We start from the raw sequence: 14,774 nt of genomic DNA, 5'->3' as shown, positions 1-14,774 counted from the left end.
CTTACAGATGCCCCATTGAAATCTCACAATACCCCTTCCAAGTAGCTGCTGCTGGCAGCCACCCCCACCCCTGCCCCGTTCTCAGATGGGGAAATGGAGGCTCAGAGGGATCGGGTCACTCACGGAGCTATATTTGAACACAGGCCTGAACTGTTTCTGTTCTGTTGTGCAGCTCCTCTCCGGTCATTTGGCCAAAGATGGTGGCAGGACTGGCTGGGTGGAAAGCAGCTCAGAGAGGATGGTCCGGCAGAGAGATGGCCAGAGTGTGACTCGAGCTACGGGACTGAGAGGGAAGGAGGGAGGCTGCAGGACCGTGTAGCTGTCTTAGGGACTGGGGGTCATCACAGGAGGTCTAAAGCAGGCGTCTTCAAACTACGGCCCGAGGGCCACATGCAGCCCCCAGGGGAGTCTGATCCTGCCCACCAGGTTTTTTGGGCAGTGAGCACAGCCAAGGTGTTACAGTAGGGATTAGTAGTTCATATAGTCCAGCCCTCCAGCTCTCTGAGGGACCGTGATCTGGCCGCCACTTTAAAAAGTTTGAGGACCCCTGGTCTAAAGTTTGGGGAAGGACCATTAAGTGGCAGTGCCACTGCTTTAAAGCACCTGCAGGGCTCTCTGTGGGCAGAGGGCATAGTCTTTTTTTTTTTTAATATATTTTTTATTGATTTTTCACAGAGAGGAAGGGAAAAGGATAGAGTTAGAAACTTCGATGAGAGAGAATCATCAATCAGCTGCCTCTTGCACACCCCCTACTGGGGATGTGCCCACAACCAAGGTACATGCCCTTGCCCAGAATCAAACCTGGGACCTTTCAGTCCACAGGCCGACGCTCTATCCACTGAGCCAAACTGGTCCCGGCCATAGTCTTGTCCTGTGTGGCTCCTGGGGGCACAGACAGCATCAAGGGTAACAGGGAAGCTAGTGGGAATGAACTCCTTGGCGAGGAGACAGATCCCCATCCCCGAAGGTCTGCAGAGAAGCTGGAGAGCTGGAGAGGCGGAGGCAGCATGTACCAGGAGGCTCAGGCCTGGGTCACCTCTCAGTTCCCAGTTTACCCTAGAATATTAGCACTGGGGTGGTGCTTGGCCCACTTCCACCCTGCTTTTCTCACAGCTTTTCAGAACTGCCCCTTCTTGCACGTCTCGGGAGGTTCCTAATAAATGCCAGGCCTGCAGGGCTCCGCCTGGGAGAGTCCTTGCCCCGTGGAATATACTCGGCCCAGTCTGCTGTCCAGAGGCCTCTCAGGATGTGTGGATCAGCCACCGGAGCCTGCGCTGGCGAGGCTGGTTTCACAGAGGACTGACCTTTTTCTTCCATTTCCCAATCTGTGAAATGGGTTCAATTTCTCTTTCCTCAAATATGAGGAAATGAGGCTGAATCATGAATCAGGCTGAATCAGCAGGGGTTGGAGGAAAGGTTTGAAAGTGAGGAGTGGGAGGGGTTGGGGGCAGGGTAATCCCCTTCCTTCCCTGAAGTAGAGGCTAAAGCAGGATCTGCTGATCTTGGGAGGTTTGGAGCTTGGTGGAAGGGGCGGACATGATTGTCTTGGACCATGTGGCCTCAAGGCTAGTCTGTCTGTCACCAAAGGAGTCAAATTGGGGATGAAGTACTCTTCTAGATGGAGGCTAGTTTGTGTTAAGTTGCTTCCTGGCCCTTCGTATTACTACCTGCTTTATTTTTAGCTATAGGTTGGAATTATTGAATTTTAAAATGTGTATCACATGTTTACTGGAAGGCAAGGTATGGGAGGTGGCTGGCTAGGTAAGCGCCCTGTCTCCCATTGGCTGCCTCCTCTCCCTCCCTCTGTGCTCCCTTTCCCTTGCCTCCTCCACATCCCTGCTAATGGCGGGGATGCGGCACCCTAGTCACTTCCCCTCAACACCGCAAATCCTTCCCACCAGTGCCCAGCCCCAGTGTCACCTCTACATGCAGTCATTCCTGACTCGGCAGAGCTGGCATTGCCCACTTCCTGCTTTATGAGTGCAGAACCTGTTATCTGGCCCTCTCACGGGCCCTTCACACACCTGGCTTTGAATTTGGTTCCTCAAGAACATGTCTCATCTTCCCTAGGCTCCGTGCCCTGGCAGCAGGGGCTGGGTGTGGCCCATTTCTGCCCCAGCAGAGGTGGGCAGCATTGCAGAGTGGAATAGAAAGTCCTGGGTTCAAATCCTGCTTTGCCAGGGAGGACAAGCAGATCACAATAAGGGCCTAGTATGTAGGAACTGTTAAAGATAACAGTGGTTGTTAATATTGTTGTTTGTTTATATCCAGGAAGCGATCTGTTCTTTCCAAATAAAGGGAAGGCTCCCAGGAGTTTGAGTTCCTGAACTTTCTGTCCCAAGGCTTGTTCGGGTGATGAAACTGAGGCCGGAGAGATGGGGCAATCTGCCTGGGGTACGGGAGCTGCTGGCCTTACTCAGGAAGCCTGGCAGGATTTCTGCTCTTTGTCACACCTGTTTTTCCTCTTCTCTCCTTTCATTCAGGATAAGGTGCTCAAGTTCTGTAAGCCCAGACTGGAGGCCATGTTGAACGGTGTCTCAAACAGTGTGCCAGAGAAGATGACCTGGCTGGCAGGCCTGGGCTGCCCTCAAGCCAGGGACCCGAGGCCCGGACTGTGTGGACTGAGGGCGGAGCCTCCAGAGGCCTCCTGCCCACTCTCCCGGTGCCCTAGGAGAGGGTGGTGGTGACCTAGGTCTAGGACACAGACAGCAGCAGAGGCCAGTCTGGGTTCAAATCCCTGCTGGGCTACTTCCTACTTAAGGGATGTGGGGCAAGCTGTTTAGTTTCTTCAGAGTACAAAGGGGACCATAACTGTCCCCCTTTCCCAGCACCTAGAGAGAGAACGCGGGAAGGTGCTTAGTTATGGTGGTGGTTATACTGATGGTGATGTTATTGACCAAGGAGCTCACTTTTCTCTCCCTCCAACAGCAGGAGGAGAGAGGCACAGCGTCATCCCCTTTTAGCAGATGTGATAGCTAAGTCTTAGCGAGGGGCACAGCTCGGCCTGGAGAGGTTCAGACTTGGGGGGTTACTGTCAGGGGCTGCTGGTTTCTGAGGGGCTGCTCCAGCCAGAGGAGGCACCAGAAATGAGGAAATGAGGAAACGAACCAGCAGAGCTAGCCGGGATGGCAGGTTGTCTGGAGGTGGGGGCAGAATCCTGGCCCTCACGTGGTTGGGACGTGGTGGAGACTGGCCTGGTTCAGACCTGAGGTCTGGCTCCATAAAGCGGGGCGTGGATTCCCATCACCCCTGGGCCGGCCAGGGATCGGCCTGTCGGGGCAGGTCCAGGGTGGCGGTCGGTGAAGGTTTGCTGTAGTCATTGCGCAGCTGCAGCCACCTCTGGTTCACCCTGCCTGCCCAGGCAGAGGCCCGGGGAGAAACGAATGCGGTCATTGCCGGGCCTCACTCGTGCTGCACCCTCTGCCCAGCTTCTCCTCCTCCCCTCCTTACTCCTGGGCAGCTCCTGCTTTTATGGGAGTGTCCGAATCACCTCTTCACAGAAGCTCTCCCTGATTCACCTGCAGGTTAAGTTAGTGGTTCTCAAAGTTGGTCTCTGGACCAGTTGCATCAGTATTACCTGGAAACTTGTTAGAAAGGCAAATTATCCAGCCCCACCCAGACCTACTGAATCAGAAACAGATGCAGGGGTGGTGGGGGGCAGAGGGAGGGGACGAGAGAGAAGAAGGAGGACCAGGATCAGCAGCCTATTTTAAGACCTCCAGGCAATTCTGATGCGACTAAAGTTGGAGAAACACTGGTTAGTTGTTAAAAAATTTTTTGATGCTTCTCTCCTAGGGCTGTAAACATATTCAGACACCTAGCAAATGTGGGGGAGCCAGAGGAAAGCCCGGTTTCTTGCTACTCTGTCTTCAGGGGCCACCATCTTGTAGAAACTTTCCGACCCCAGCAAACAATCTTGTGATGCAGTGATCCCCAGAATTACTGGAGACAGTGCTAGGGCCACGTGAGGAAGGGGATTTGAAAGTGGGGGGCGTTTTGTGAGGAGCAAGGATGGATGCCAGGGACAAGCTGGTGTGTTTTGGGGCCGGGGCCAGAGCTGGTCGGGCAGAGTGTGGGTCGTGCTTCAGACCCAGCTGTGTGCTGGGGGCGGGGGTGTGAGGTGTGAGCATGCGTGTGTGGTTACAGTGGCCAGATGAGAGGACCAAGAGGCCTTAGCCGTCACCAGTCCAGTGGTTTTAGGCATCTCAATAATTTTAATGATGATGATCGTCTAATTGCCACTGACATTTACTCAGAGCTTATCAGTGCTTGTTAGGCACTTCCATGTAATCGTATCTGGAGTAATCCGCAGAATAATCCTATAAAGCAGGCGCTGGTATTGTCCCCATTTGTAGATAAAAATACTGAGGCCATCTAGCCATCGGGTTAGATGGAGGAATTCTGTAGGATTCTGTAGGGGTGTTTCGAAGCATGATCTCATTGGGAAAAGGGCCGTGGGGATTGTCCCGGAGTGTTTGTGGAGATTGCTTTTCTAAAGAGGTAGGCGTATACCTCCTATCAAATGAGTGAGTCGGGCTTGGCGGATTGGGTTGGGGTGGTTAGGGCTCAAGCCTCCAGGTTGGGCCTCTGCTGACACTGCCCCTCTTCCTGTCTTATGGATGGGCCGTCTGAGCACAGAGAGGCTCAATGCTGGGTCCGAGGCCCCACACTGAGGGCAGGAGGTAAAATAAGAGAAAAAAGTGGATCTCTTGGTTCTAGCAGGAAGGGTGTGGGGCCAAGATCAGAGCCCGCTCGCTGTCTACCCTGCTGTTCCTTTCTGCCAAGGTATTGCGCAGGAGCACAAGGGCTTTTCTGACACAATGTTCCTCTTCACTTCCTAGCGGGAAACTGAGGCCCAGGGAGGAGCAGGGACTCGCCCACACAGGCCCACACACGGCGTCACATTGGGAGCAGAACCCAGAGCTCAGGCCATAGAAGGGCTTGTTTCCCCAAAACTGCCCCTGCTTCCCACCCCCATCTTTGGCCGGGTAGCTGGAGCCCTCCGGGTGGCCCGGAGCAATGCTTGGGGGGCAGAGATGGGTGTGTGCTGGGGAGAAGGCTGCCAAGGAGGGTGGGGCAGCATCCAAGAGGAAGAGAGCCAAGAAGCCCAAACCCCAGACGGAAACCAAATGTATTTTCTCGGTCCTCAGAGGATATTTGGAACAATGGAAGTAGGAAGGGGGAAGTTGGACTATAAAAAGGGCTTCTTGATATCCAAAAAAAAAAAAAAAAAAAGTAGAGTCTTTAAGTTTGACTTTTGTTTTTCTGGAGGATGTTTATGTAACTTCCCGAAGCACGATCCCAGGGCCCGTGAAGTTTGTCAGGACCTGTTTCTAGACTCGGGCTCTGGAGCTGGGAAGGTCTTGACGGGGCCATCTGCCCATTTTACAGCTGGTGGGACTGAGGCTCTCGGAGGAGGAAGGGGCCTGCTTGAGGCCAAACAGTAAGGCCGTAGGAGACTTGGGACAAAAGCCTGGGTTTCCGGTGTCTTGCAAGAGGCTGTGGTCTTGGCTTACTTCTCTGAGGACCCCGGCGTGGAAGCCCGGCTGGGGCTGTGCAGGGGTCCTCCTTGGAGACAGGCAGAGCTGCTGGGTTCTGGGTGCGAGAAAAGGCCAGGTCTGGTCCGCAGTGCGGTGGGCCCACTAGATGGTGACGTGCATGGAGGGGAGGAGGCTGGATGGTCCACACGGTGGTGCCATCCCCTCCAGATGCCGGGGCCCAGCTGTGCACCGCCTGCCCAGCAACTGGGAGCTCCGAGTCACACCCAGTGGGTGCAGAGGCAAGGGCTATTGTGTGTCATGATTCATTCAGTCCTCCCAGTCCTGAAGGGATGAGTCGGCCCTGAGCACTGCTTTGTGCTCACGTCTGTGGACTTAAGCAGCTGTGAGTTTGGGCTCCAAGTTTACAGATGAGGGGGGTCCAGAGGACTTGGGGGAGTCCTTCCCCTCAACCGCCTCCTATCTCTTGACCCTATGTGTCTTAGGCTCTTGACCCACCCATTCTCACCAATGCAGAGGTCGGTGAGCCCTGAAACCACATGAACGTTGGGTGGCATTTCTGTGCATCCTTCTGCGGAACCTGCAGGTTTCATCCGGTTGTTAGAGGGCTTGACCTCCCCCAGCGTGCTGACCGGAGGGCAGGGGTGGCGTGCCTGGGCCGCAGGCCTGAGCAAAGGCTGCTGGAGGCTGTGTGGTTCTGGTAGCAAGCAGCCTGGTGGCAGTGCAGCACCGTGGTGCGGAGTGGTCGCCGAGGCCACTGTTGGGTTCCGAGCCAGCACCTTCGCTGCGAGCCGCAAGCTTCAGTTTCCCTATTTGTAAAACGGGAATAAGAACAGTCATGATGCGATAGACTTCCATAAGAGAACGGACAGAAATGACTTATCCCCAGGCCTGGGAAAGTTTGTTATTAGTTTCGGTCCCACCCTTGCTAATTTGCTGTGCAGTCCTGTTAAGTGCCTCACCCTGGGTTTCAGTCTCCATCTCCGGCTCTGCATTCTGAGGGGGGCTCTCCAGGAACTGCAGGGCAAGGTCAGAGAGTGGGGTGGACAGGGGAAGAGGGGGACTCCCTCTGCATTCTGGGACTCCCTAGTCCAGCTCCCCACGCCGAGCCTTGAACCCATGGCTTTGTCCTGAAGGAGGGTTATGTAACCAGCCGCCTGGCCAGGCAGCACTCCGCTCTCAACCTCGCTTTGTCCCCATTGTCTCCTCCTCTCCCTTCCCCCGATGGAGCTGTTGCATTAGCCGACCTGTTCTTCAAGCTCCAGGGATGAAATCGAACCTGTGCTATTTTGCCACCAATTGATTTAGTCTGGAGGTTTGCAGGGCAGGTGGCCCCTCCTCCTCCCATCTGGGGGCAGACGGGGCTGATGCCTTTGTGCTGCTTTGGGAATGGAGACAGGGACTCTATAGAAAGAGTCAGGGAAAGGCAGACAGTAGGCGGCAGGCCCTTGACCCATGGTCCCTGTGGTTCCAGCAGGTATACCCTCCCCCCACCCCATGGCTTCCTCCTCAGCAGTGCCCTCCCCACCCTCCAGGCCAGCACGGGAAGTCATCCTGCTTGCGTTGTTCTCTGTCTCTTTTAAGAAAATGGAGGTCACAAACGGGCAGGCCACATCCGCCCCCCCCAGGCAGATTTTGCTTGGCCCATGCCAAAAATTGAACTATTGGACAATAGGAGATTTTACATCAAAATCCCAACTTCTGGCTTTACTTCCGAAATGGGAAGATCATATAACTCTGAGCCTTCATTCTCCAGTGGCCTCTACTGGAGAGGAGGCACACACACTCCATGCTGCCCCAGCCCCATCCGCCACTTCACACACTTCCACCATCTTTCTGGCCCTCTACGCATCTGAGTTTGCAACTCTATCCTGAGGGAGCGGGCTGCTTCTCTCCGAGTTGTAATGGTACCTCTTCTGTCTGCTCTGTGGGCTTCTTGAGGGTGGTGGAGGGTCCCGTGTCCCTCAAAACACTGCTCAGGCTCAGGGTGATGTACACAGCAGGAGCATAACAAGTGCTGCCTTTGTGAATGAAGGTGTGGCAGTAGTGCCCCCACCAGCTGTGGAGGTCCATTTAATAGAGGCTCTGGATCCGCCTGCCCTGTGGCCCTCGAATCCTCTCCCATTTAAGCTGTGGCTGCTTAGCCTCTGACCCAGACAGCTTCTTAAGCTGCGGATAAACAGTCATGGAAAGTGTCTCCTGCAGCATAATCTGCACCTGTCCCCACCCTGCGCTCTCCCGGGGCTCGGGGGTTGGGGAGGGAAGGGAGGCTGGGATCGCAGCCTTCAGAAGGCACGATGCCAGTCCTCTGCATCCTGAGGAGACAGAGGACGGGAAGGAGGGTCATTTCAGGTGTTTACTGGACTGGCTTCCCCCCCGCCCTTGCTCCTTCGGGCCTTTCTCTATTTCATTCTCCTTCTAGAGTTCCTGCTTTACCCGTCAGCCCTTTATCCAGCTGTCTGTCCATCTGAGCTTCATTTCACTCTTAATTGAAATCCTAAGCATCCCTTGAGGCCAGCTAAGATGTCTCCTCCTGGAAGAGGTCTTAGCGGAGAGGTCACAGTTGCTCCGGGTACAAGAAAACCTGGGAAACTTGAAAAAAATGTGTGTAGATTTCTGTCCCTTCTTTGATTTCTTCAGTCTGGGGTACAGTCTCCCCTGCTCTGGAAGATTCAGACACAGAGGGCACCCCGCTGGGTGAGTCCTGTGGCAGACAGACTGAGGCTCAAGTGCAGACTGGACAAGCCACTCACAGATGGGTAAGCTGAGGTACTCAGCGGGAGGGACCCTCCAATGTCATATGAGTGTGTGGAAAGTCGGGCCCGGACGCCAGGTCTTCTGACGCCCAGGCAAAGCCACACTCCTCTGTCCCCACTCCCCCTGCAGGACCGGTGCCTGATCGCTCAGTGGGGACAATCGTCTGATTTTGATGTCCCAGGGCCTGGGAAGGTGAAGCCACCATGTGACAGCCACCCTAGAGCAGAAACCGGTTGGGTGTGCAGTTTACCCCTCTGACATCCTCCATCCCTTTTTTAAATTTTTCCTTCAACTGTTGCTATGAGCCTGTGCCCATTTCCGCCTGGCACTGGGCTTCACACTCTTTATTCTGAGAACAAAGCTTCCTTCTGATGGTCCTGCTGACAACAGGAAAGGGGCAGGCGTGGCATTGGGCTTCCCTCCTCCGCCTCCTCTTGCTGGGAGCAAGGGGCGGCCTTTGTAGATGCTGGACCCCGGCAGCTCTGGGGGCTGGGAGGCAGGGCAGCAGCCTGGCCCATGCCCCTGCTGGTGGCTGGAGCCGCTCCGTGGGCCCCGCTGTCAGATTCGAAAGTTCTCCTTTAGTGGCCAGAAGTGTGGGCAAAGGCATCGGACAAGGACCAATGTCATTGACCTGTTCTGACCCACGCAGTGAACTGTTAGATTTGACCCGCACTGTTCATATGACAACCGTCTGGGTTTCAGCTGGCACAGGTGGAGTATCGTATTGGCCCCAGGTGACCCTGTCTTCCAGGGCCTGCAGAAACCGAAAGGTGTGTTTAAACGAGGAAACAACAGTCCCTCTTTCAACATTTCTTTGTTCAGGCACTTTTCTAGGCACCGGGATGCAGCACTGAACAAAACAGACCAAGGCTTGGGGCTGATAATGTAGCGGTGAGATAGAATCAACAAGTCAACAAAGACTAGCCCAGCACTAGCTACTAATCACGCAGTGAGGTGCCTGCAAGAAAGATAGGCTGGAAGGGCAGTCAAAAGTGTGACTTCAGGGAGTGGCTCTGCTGTGTCAGGTCATGGAAACCCCTGGAACGGGGACAGTAGAGTCTAGGAGGGAGACGGGGAGCCTAGGGTATCTGGGGAAGAGCATTCCAGGCAGAGGGAAGAGCATCTCAAAGACTTTGAGGCAGAAGGGTGTGTGCGGGGTGTGCTAGAGGAACAGCGAGGAGGCTGGCGTGGCCGGGGCAGGAGGAATAAGAGCCATTCTGCTGGGCAATGGGCCAGGGGAGTGTGTGGGGCCTCCTGGCCCATCCAGAGGACTTAGCTGTTGTGTTGGAGAAGAGGGGAAGCGGCTGAGGGGCTGGCCGAGGTCTGACTGTTTATTTTATTTTATTTTATTTTATTTTATTGATTTTTTTTACAGAGAGGAAGGGAGAGAGTTAGAAACATAGACCAGCTGCCTCCTGCACACCCCCCACTGGGGATGTGCCCACAACCAAGGTACATGCCCTTGACCAGAATCGAACCTGGGACCTTTTAGTCCGCAGACCGATGCTCTATCCACTGAGCCAAACCGGTTTCGTAAGAGATCTGTTTCGACGTACGTGTAAGAGAGGAGACCAGGTGGAAGCAGGTCTGGCCAGGAGGCTGCTGCAGTCACTCCCATGAGGGAGGACCACCATGTGGGGACGGTTGGGGAATGCACTCTGGCTCCATTTTGCAGGATGAGCCAGTGGATCAAATGTGGGGTGTGAAAGGAAGAGGGTGTCCATGGCACGGTTTCTGTCCTGAGGACTGTGTTCTCATTTACTGAGACCGGGAAGGCTGCAGGACAGGCAGGTTTGGGGAGAAACACGGAGATTTCAGGTCAGAGGTGTTAGGTTGGCGCTCACCCTGGGGTAGGGAAATGGTCCTGGGCCTGCCTGTCTTGTTACTGAAGGGCGATTTCCTCAGGGGCCAGGAGGGTACCTGGGAGGACTCTCCTGTGCCCCAAGGACCGGACTCTCTTTGCAAAGCTCCCCTGCTTTTCCTTCCTCTGGACAGAGGGAAAGGCAGGTCCTGAGGACCCGGTGCTGTGGAGCTGGTCCGGGCCTCTCTGCCCGGCATGCCTCTGGGTGGAGTTCCCCTGGGGGTGGAGGGCAGGGAGCCCTGGAAGGGGAGGCCTTGTCCTGACTCTGCTACCTTTTCTCTTGGTTTCCCCTCCTGTACATAGAAGCATTGAGCTGACCCCTGAGGGTGGCAGGGGCATGTGAGGAAGCCGCACAGCGCCATGGCTATAAAATGGGCCAACCACAGTACCTGCATCCGGGTCACTGTGAGGGTTAAATGAGGAAATGTGCACAAAGCACTTCCAAGGCCCTGCCACACACAGCACCCAGTGAGCCGGCTGTTGGAGCCATGGCCTGTGTCGTGGGTCAGACGGAAGGGTTTTGCCTGGTGGGTGGTGGAAGGTGATTGAGTAGGAGCATGTTTCTCATGTGGGTTGAGGGAGCAACTGTTAGTGTGGAGACTCGGGCTGGGCCCCTTCCGCCTGCCCGAGTGAGAGCGGAGGGCCAGAAGATGCACTCTCCTGACCTTCCCCACCCAGGAATCTGCGTTGACTTGGCGTGGGCAGCCTCTGCCTTGCCCAGGTCCCTCGGGATGGGGTGGACATTTTCCCCAAGTTCTCCTACAGGACCCCTTGTCTCTGTCTCCCAGGGCACCTTAGGAACGTGAGTGAGAGGCATTGAAGGACGGGTGACAGTGAGGGACCTGAGTTGCATGTAGGGCTCTGGACAGGGCAGGGGGGCAGGGCAGGCCTGGAGTGCCATTCCACTGGGCACTTGTGTGAATCAGCCGGGTGGCGCTGCCGCTGTGGAGCTGTGGAAAGGTTGACAGAGGCGGAATGTGGCCCCCTCAGGACCCATACTTCAGTGGTGCCCGGGCATGCTGGCCGGCCCTGTGTTTTGCAAGCCTGTTTCCCAGCAGTTGAGCCGTGCCAGGATGGCCAAGGACATTTCAGAGTCCCCCAGGGCTCACAGCCAAGCTGTCACCAAACATTGCTTGTTTTCCCAGGGTCCAAGGGTTTTTAGGGATGGAGTACGCTCTGGAGATATTCCAGGGACTTTTCTCAACAGCTGGGTAAATTGAGAGAGAGCAAGGCACTTGACCAAGGTCTCACAAGGCCGTCTCCCTTCTGTCTGCCACCTCCCTCTGTTCCCATGTTCCTTGCTCAGACTCCTGGCCTCCTGCCCAGATGTTTGTGACAACCTCCATCTTGTGGGCTCTTCAAGAGCTTTGTTTGTCCTTCTATTACCATAATCCTGCCATAACCTGCCAGGCACGCACACCATGTGAGTGCGTCTGGTCTCCTGGTGCCTCTAGTCCCAGACAGAGCGGTGCAGCACCGAGGTGCTGAGCTCAGGCAGACCACCCTCAGTTCGAATCCCAGCTCTGCCCCTTCCTAGCTTGGCGACCTGGGGCCAGATGCTCCACATTTCTGAGTCTCAGCATCTCCATCTGTGAAATGAAAACTGTAGCAGTACTTAATTTACTGATGGTTAAATGAGATAATATAGAATACTTGCACAGAGTGAGCTTGACAGTGGCCACTTTGTTACCAGGCCACCAGTGCTGGTTACACTGAAAAGTCAAGGGCATGGAGGGCAGACCCAGCCCTGGACGGGGAGGCGGGAGATACAGACTCCAAATCCACTCTCAAGCACAGCCTCGGTGCATGCTTTTTGGGAAGTCACTCCTCTGCTGGGAACACCAGCTTCCTCATTTGAAAAAGAGAGAAATCCCTGCTCTGTTCCTATAAGGTTGTCATGTGATGCCAAAGCAATGTCGGTGGAAAAGCTTGGCGTCCGTGTTAATGATTTAAAAATGGCACAGCAGCGGCTGTGGTGTGCTGGTGGTGAGGAGGATATTGTAGCCACAGCGGCGGGCTGGAAGCTGGTCAGCCTGCAAATGCCCAGCGCCCACGCGGGCTTCCCGCCCCTGCCTGCGCCCCGCCTCCTCCGCCTGCCTTCCGCATTAGTCTCCGCACTGCGCCCTCACTGTGGGAGGTACAGAGACCCGATGGCATCTTCCAGGCCCAGTGGTTTTGGGTGCTCTGTGGTTGATGTCATGGAATGCCGGGATGGAAGCCAGACACCAGTTTGAATCTCGGCTAAGCACTTCGCAGCTGGGAGCTCGAGCTTGCTTATGTGCCATGAGCCTCAGTTTCCACATTTGTAACATGAGGCCCCGCAGAAGCGGAGCCAAGCAGTTAGCAAAGGCCCCGCATCCAGTTCCACAGCTGACGTCGTATAAAGCGTCCGCCTGGAGCGCGGTGACTTACGGATTTATGGACAGTGGGGAGTAGGGGGCATTGTGCTGTTTTGGGGTGAGCTGTGAGGTCAGTTATGATCCCTACAGAACCGCCCAGCTTAGAGTTAGGAGGGCCTTGGAGTCACCTGGCGTTATTCCACCTTACAGGTGAGCAAAGAAGGCCCAGAAAAGAGCCGGGGCCTGCCTGAGGTCACTGAGGTCACAGGCAAGGCTGGGACTAGGTGAGGCACACGAGTCCCCTAGAGCCAACTTGAAGGCGTGTTGACTCAGGCGCAGGGAGGTGGCCCTCCCAGGATTGCCGGGGCACACCAGCTCCTGAGGGGGTGCCTCCTGAATGAGCGCCCGCCGCCTCACTGGGCTCACCCAGAGGTCCAGGACCAGAACTCTGGCCGCCGGAGCCTTGGGAGTGTAGGGACACTGTGAGGCACCTTCTCGAGTCTCACTGAGGCCCCTCTGGGTCCTGGTAAGAGGAGCCTGTGATGTATAGGTCACGGCGCCGTTTGCTGTGTCTCCGCTCTCTAGCTGCCTATGCTCCAGAGAAAGCGAGGCCTGCGGTCCCCCTCCCGCTCCCTTCCCTGCCAGCTGCGCCTCTGTGAGCAGATTGAGCCCCTCGCCGCCGAGGTATGTTGGCGGGGGCTCTTGTCGCGGTGACAAGCCCCAGCAAGTCTGGAGGGACGAGGCCACTTTCATGTGGGCCTGGGTCTCAGCAGGCCCCGTGTTATGCCGGTCAGGCCTCCAGAAGATTAGGGGCTTCTGCAGCTCAAGTGCCTCAAAGCTTTCTCTCCCTCCTTGGAGCCCCCGAGAACCTGGCTGCCTTCCCCTCTGGCCATAGGGCCTGAGCCTTTCAGTTCTGTCTGGTAGGCAGCCTGGTCGCGATGTAGCCCCTGGGCCAGTCTGCCCATCACCACCACCACAAGGACTTGTTAAGAGGTGGCTGAGACTGCTCTTCCCTGCAGGTTCGGGGCTGGCAGTCTCATAGCCCCTTCCTCTCCCCCCCACCCCCCCGCCTCTTGTGGTGACAGGAGGGGCCTTGGACGGTCTGCATCCCCAAGCCCCATGCACGCAAACACACCATCTTTTTTCTCCATTTCTGCTCTTGAGGCCTCAAATTATGTCATTAGCAGGTTGCCTTGTGCTTTCCTTGGTGTCGCTAAAAAGGCAGAAACCCTGGCGGGTGGACGCTCTTCCATGTTCGCTGCCGGGAAGTGAGCCCAGGCCAGCCTGGCCCCGTTCCAGCTGCCTATGTGGCCAGGTCGCTTCCTTCTGGGCTCCGGGAGGCCCTTCTCATCCAGCACCTGACACTCTGGCAGTCACCGTCTTCCTCCCCCGCAGGGCGGCGATGGGAGGGCAGCTGGGGTGCAGGAAGGGCCAAAGCCAACGCACAGCTGCTTCGACCACCAGCTGACCCCACCTGAGGATATCAGTCTTTCTTCTTCCTCTTCTTAGGACAGGTGGGGAAACTGAGGCCTGGAGCAGGGGCGGGCCTTGCTTAAGATCACATAGGAGGTCAGGCAGAACTGCAAGCAGTTACGCTTGCTGCCAGCGAGGGCACCTCAGCTGCTGGCTGTCACCTTTCCTGAGTGGGACCAGAAGCATTAGGGTCAGGGACATGCTTTCTCTTCTTCCGTGGACTGCACCTACAGGCAGGGGTTCCTGGCATTTGGGGGGATCCCTGGGCCAGGGACTGAATTGGGCTGAGGTCCATTAGGTAGGGGCTGGTGGCCTCTGACAAGAGACATGGTGGGGGTGGGGTGCTGAAGGCTTCCGGGAACTTGGTTGGTGGCTCAGGGTGCCCTGGGGCCACCCCCTCCCTCTCGGGGAGGGGACTGGCTGACTGTAATGCTATTTGTCCTGGCTCTGGGATTAGGTGCGGCCAGCGTGCTAAGTGAGGAGTGCGGAGCCATTGAGAGGACGCGGTGCAGTAACGGCTGCGGCTGGAGCTCCGGTGGGTCTTGTCTTTCTCTCCCTGGGCTTCCTGTACCTCTGACCATGGCCCCTAGCGCCCTCCCTGCTCTCCAGCCCTCCCAGGTCTGTCTGGATGTGTGTGTGCACGCAGCGTGTGCGTGTTCATACGCACACAAGAGGGGCCCTGGGTGCAGAGGACGGGGCTGGCTGGCTCCGCAGCCAGCAGGTTCCTTCAGTGTCCCAGCCCCTGGGGTGGCTGCAGGACTGGCCGGCAGCTTCCTGATGGAGGGGAAGGAGGTGTGGGAAGGAAGGGAAGGATCAGTTTCTCTTGCGACTTCTGACAGCTTGGCA

General features: G+C 56.2%; 1 protein-coding gene across 5 annotated transcripts in view; it reads left to right on the top strand.

Moving 5' to 3' along the window:
* Positions 1–14,774, top strand: part of NDST1 (N-deacetylase and N-sulfotransferase 1) — a 56,015-nt gene that overhangs the window by 3,543 nt on the left and 37,698 nt on the right. For 2 of the 5 annotated variants that reach the window (XM_084886319.1, XM_084886317.1), the window contains exon 3: positions 14,386–14,463. The exons of 2 other annotated variants lie outside the window; for them this stretch is intronic. The gene's annotated coding sequence lies outside the window, so the exon portion shown is untranslated. Of the gene's footprint in view, positions 1–3,795; positions 3,965–14,385; positions 14,464–14,774 lie in introns of all 5 variants that reach the window. One more of the 5 variants, XM_084886318.1, reaches the window with a different exon arrangement.

The sequence above is a fragment of the Pipistrellus hanaki genome (assembly GCF_964339955.1).
Source record: "Pipistrellus hanaki genome assembly, chromosome: 5".
Classification (NCBI taxonomy): domain Eukaryota; kingdom Metazoa; phylum Chordata; class Mammalia; order Chiroptera; family Vespertilionidae; genus Pipistrellus; species Pipistrellus hanaki.
This window is presented reverse-complemented; position numbering and strand designations above follow the sequence as displayed.